General features: G+C 35.1%; 1 long non-coding RNA gene across 1 annotated transcript; it reads left to right on the forward strand.

The window, feature by feature from the left end:
- Positions 1-864: 864 nt before the first annotated feature.
- On the forward strand, positions 865-2,704 carry LOC141338350 (uncharacterized). The gene is made up of 4 exons (XR_012355836.1): positions 865-983; positions 1,253-1,338; positions 1,612-1,697; positions 2,510-2,704. It is a non-coding gene; the product is annotated as an uncharacterized lncRNA (long non-coding RNA).
- The last annotated feature ends 2,342 nt before the right edge of the window (positions 2,705-5,046 follow it).

The raw sequence follows: 5,046 nt of genomic DNA on the forward strand, positions 1-5,046 counted from the left end.
ACGGCATGCTTGCAATTGCGTTTTTACGTCACATTTGCTTTTGTTCATACTATCGAGCAGGTTTAGGTATAGTAAGGATGGTACGTTATTTTAAAACGTCACGATGCATTAGATTTAAAGCGCCACCCAATGGACATTTCAAGTCAGAACTGTGGTAGTCTCAGCCTCAGACGTCACGCACACAGAACGTTGGCTAAACGTCTGATGCATATGGTACACACTGTAACCGATTTTTGTAATTTGAACAGTATTTTACTGTAATATCTACAGTAAGATACTGTAAAATGTATATACAGTATTTTACTGTAAACTGCAAAGGATTATGGGAAAATATATGATCACTACTGTAATTCTCCACTACTGTAAATCCGTTTACAGTAGTGAACTTGCCCGCGAAAAATTGACCAATGGCAAGGGAGATTTTTTTTTCTCCTGTTGAGAGGAAGTGGCGGTAAAAAGGACAAAATAGAAATGTTGCATCAATAACTCGACAAAAAGGTTAGTATATTAATTCTGTTTTATGAAAAACTGAACAATTTTAATTTGTTTTCACTTGTTAACAGCAAACTAACAATATTCATCGTGTTTTTCATGTCGGTAGCCTTTTTTTTCTGACTGACGGGGCGCCATAACGGTGAAAACATGGACTGGTGAGTAAATTAAGGTGACCTATATTAGTCGAAATAAACTTTATTTAAACTGAGAAACACGTTTGTATATTCGGCTGCCCTTTAATGCAAGTTAGTTCGTCTGACGAGCCCTTACTCAAGCTTAACAGCAAACTGAGGTGAAATACTGAGGTAAAGTGCGTTAAGCAACACCACTGTTTCTGTGGAGATTTTAAACTGTATTTTCAAGCCCTTCTTTTGTTTGTTATTTTCAAGTTTCTGGTCTGGATGTCGTCTGTAACGTCGGAGCGCGGAGGTGTATTTTGGATCTTCTTCTGTGAATGACTGCCATAGTATCGACGATAACATGAACTGGTAAGCTAATAATGTCAGTAAGCCGAAGTTGACAAACTTAACGTTAGTCACAGAGCAGCATAATATCTTTTAAACGCTGCCTCTTTATAGCTAGCAAGGTAATTCTCTTCAAATGATGTTTAAGTAAGAAATGTGTGTATGAATGTCGAATGTAACTTTATAGACGGTCCCTTCAGTGACAGACGTGACATAAACAGCGCGCTAACATGAAACACTGAGGTAAAACTGAACACCACGGTTAACTGCATCTTTTGTGTTTTATTTTCAAGTTTGTGGTCTCGTGGTCATGTCGTCTGCATCGGAGGTGTATTAGAGTCTTTTCTGGTGATTGCCGTCGTCGCGGTGCAAACAACAGGTGAGCATTTCATCAATTTAACTAAGTTAATGTTAACGTTACTAAATTAGCCAAATTAGCCACAGGCTGCTGTTCTCCACTGACTTGCAGAACAGGTTAACTTTTTAAAGAGAGTAACGAGCTAGCAATATATTAATATAGCAAGTTTTGCTAATAAATATGATAAATGCTTATTTTATTAAAAATGTAAATTTTATTACTGTACAGTAGTTGTCTTTTCTGATCATAAACTATAGTAACACTAAAAGGGTGTTGTGACACTGTCTGTTACAGGAGATTTCTCTAAGCACAAACTGGATGCTGACCATCAGGGGCAGAATCATCATACAGCTGTCCATTTTACAGACATGCAGAATTAGGTAACCCAAAACACATTTTGTTTTACATTGCATTTACATTCATGCATTTTTTTCAGATGCTTTTATCCTAAGCAAGTTATATTGTTATTAAAGTACACATTTGTAAGGTATTTATTTCCTGGGAATGTTTTTTATTACCATGTCTTGTCACATCAAGATCGGGTTTGCATGCGCTTAAAATTATTTCTATTAAATCAGCATTTAAACAGCAAAATGCAGCTGCTTCAGGTATCTTTAATTTACTGTAACCTTTAAATTCATAATAGCAATCATCTTACCGTCTGTCAATTCAGATTATTGTTACTGTAAAGCAACAAATAGAGATTTTTAATCATAGTAGGTTTATTATATGCACAGACTTTCTAGGAAACACACACGCTATTAGAATGTTTATATGAACAGATTGGTTAGCATTTAGCATGGTCTGTGGCAGACTTTACTAGTATCAGAATTCAATAAACAAGAATGTAATATTAAGTGATTTAAATTATGAAGAAAATATTGTCTTTAGTAATTTTGTCCATTTTGTAAAAATGGTTCTAAACAAAGCCATGTCGTGCGTCTCTGCACACAGCAGTGTTTCATTACTGAATGAATTTACCTTTTTTAAACACCTTGAATCAGTGATTCACTGGCCCATCCATCTTTATAAAAAATTTCAATAAAATGTTTCTTCAGTTTTTCTCACTACAGCGTTCATATGTAGTATATAATGTTTTTAAAAAAATGCATACAGCATCAAGTTGGACAGTTGAGGCAAATTCTATAAACACTGCTTTAAAAAAAATATTTTTTTTTTCTTGTGCTTGCAGGTTCGTTCAGACAGTCAACCTTTGTGGCAGCAAATGCATTGACAGTCACAGATCCGTTGGACTTCTGGAAGGAGGGTGCAAACAACAAGCATCAGCCCGAATCCCATTCTGCTGTTTCTCATCAGAGAGCTTGTCAACTTTAATTCAAAATTACTCAAATTTAACACAAACTCATTTTTACTGTATGATTTTATTGTATTTACACTACCAGACAAAACTTTTGAACGGTAAGATTTTAAATGTTTTTAAAGTAGGTCTCTTCTGCTCACTAAGCCTGCATTCATTTGATCCAAAGTACAGCAAACACAATACACTTTTGAACCCTTTTTATTATTTAAAATAAATGTTTTCTTTTTTAATAAATTTTAAAATGTAATTTATTTCTGTGATCAAAGCAAAATTTTTAGCATCATTGCTGCAGTCACATGATCCTTCAGAAATCATTCTAATCTGATTTTCTGCTCAAAAACTATTATGATGTTGCTGAAATTATTATAATGCTAAAAACAGTGGAGTAGATTTTTTTTCAGGTTTCTTTGATGAATAGAAAGTTCAGATAAACAGTATTTATCTGAAATATCTGAAATATAAGTTTGTAACATTATGAATGTCTTTATCATCACATTTGATCAATTTAAATCATCCTTGCTAAATAATATCTTTCTATTCATCAAAGAATCCTGAAAATTAAAAAAAAATTAAATAATATATATATATATATATATATATATATATATATATATATCTATCTAGAATGATTTCTGAAGGATCATGTGATACTGAAGACGAGTAATGATGCTGAAAATTCAGCTTTGATCAAAGGAATAAATTAAATTGTAAAATATATTCAAATAGCAGTTAATTTATATAATTTATCACAATTTTAATGCTTTTGCTGTAATTTGGATCAAATTAATGCAGGCTTGGTGAGCAGAAGAGAATTCTTTAAAAAAATCTTTTGACTGGTAGTGTACTTACTTATTTTTGCTTTTCAGTATGTGTATGTTTGCCATGATACAAAGTCTCCAGGGGACTGTGGTGATGCCCTTTTTTCTGCTGTATCCTAGAGGTCAATATTTGTAATTTGTACTTTTAAAAAGAAAATGTTCAACAATTAAAAAGAATATTATCAGAACTAATGCTTATGAGTTATTGTGATTTTTATGGGGTTGGGGTGGTAAAAATCTTGAATTTCAGTGCTGTATGACAATTGGATTGTTTTTACAGGTAAAAAATGTTTAAAATAAATGAAAATAAACTATAGTACTGATACTGTAATTGAAAATACAGTAAAAATACTGTAATTGAAGATACAGTAAAAATGCTGTAAATGAAATTACAGTAAAAATACTGTAAATGAAATTACAGTAAAGAAGTTTTAGTACTGTATATGCACTTACAGTAATAATACTGTAAACATTTTTACAGTAACTTACTGGCATCCAGCTGCCAGTAAGTTACTGTAAAATTTACAGCAAACTTTTTACAGTGCACTTAACTGGAAACACTTCAGGAATGTCGAAGTCGTCTTCTGATTAGTTGAATTTGATCGGATATCCGGGAGACGCGAGTGTCGCGTTTATTTTCGGTCCGCCGGGAAACAAAGAGCAGACTGATTTACTCTGCGTTTTGCTAAAAGGTGCTTATGCAGACGCCGTTGTTGTTATACACATTTGCGACGCTCGCGAACAAATTACTGACTTACTGCTTGTTCTCCCTCTTCTTTGTTAACTTTCAATGCTGGTTATTTCAATGACTGACTTGTTGCATGCCAGTCTGTTGTTGTGGGGGCATTTCTACACCCCGAAACGTGACGCTGAACGAAACAAACTGTGATTGGTTGTTTGACATGACGGTCAAACGGCCTTATGGGCGGGACTTGGCCAATTAAAGCTGCCATGAATTCCAGACCTTCAGCCGTCAGTCTGAAGGTCTGGCTACGCGAGACTAGAACTGTGGTGAACGTCACATAAAACGTACGTTAAGTACGTTCATCTGTTTCAGGGAAAAAACGAACACTCCTTTAGTGCCACCCAGTGGAGATTTCATATCAAGTAAGTCACGAAATGTACATGGCAGTGTGTATTTCGCATCTTGCGAGAGGTATGTTTTCGCCATGAGATTAGGTTGTTCAGTAGATAAAAAACAATTTTTAAAGTTGTTAAAGAAGCATGCTTATATGTGTTACAGGACCTTCATACAGTGTAGAGAGTGTTTATCCCACATTTTAATCCATATAAATTTCAATATGGCGTCTAACCTGACTAAGTCTATAGTAATAGTAATGCTTGTCCTATCAGTCACCACTAATAATGAACGTGTAATCACAATCTGCAGCTGATCATGGTGACTCTAACAGCCAGGGCCCGTTTCACGCCCCGTATCCCCCGTCAACGCCCCCCAACCAGGGAAGGAAACGCAAGAGAGACGGCTCGACTCTGGAGCCCACTGTTTATGCAGCAGCATCCTGCCCATCGCCCCGCTACCCACCGAAAACACACACACACACACACACACACACACAAATAATCACACAC

This window comes from Garra rufa, chromosome 7 (genome assembly GCF_049309525.1).
Source record: "Garra rufa chromosome 7, GarRuf1.0, whole genome shotgun sequence".
Taxonomy (NCBI): Eukaryota; Metazoa; Chordata; class Actinopteri; order Cypriniformes; family Cyprinidae; genus Garra; species Garra rufa.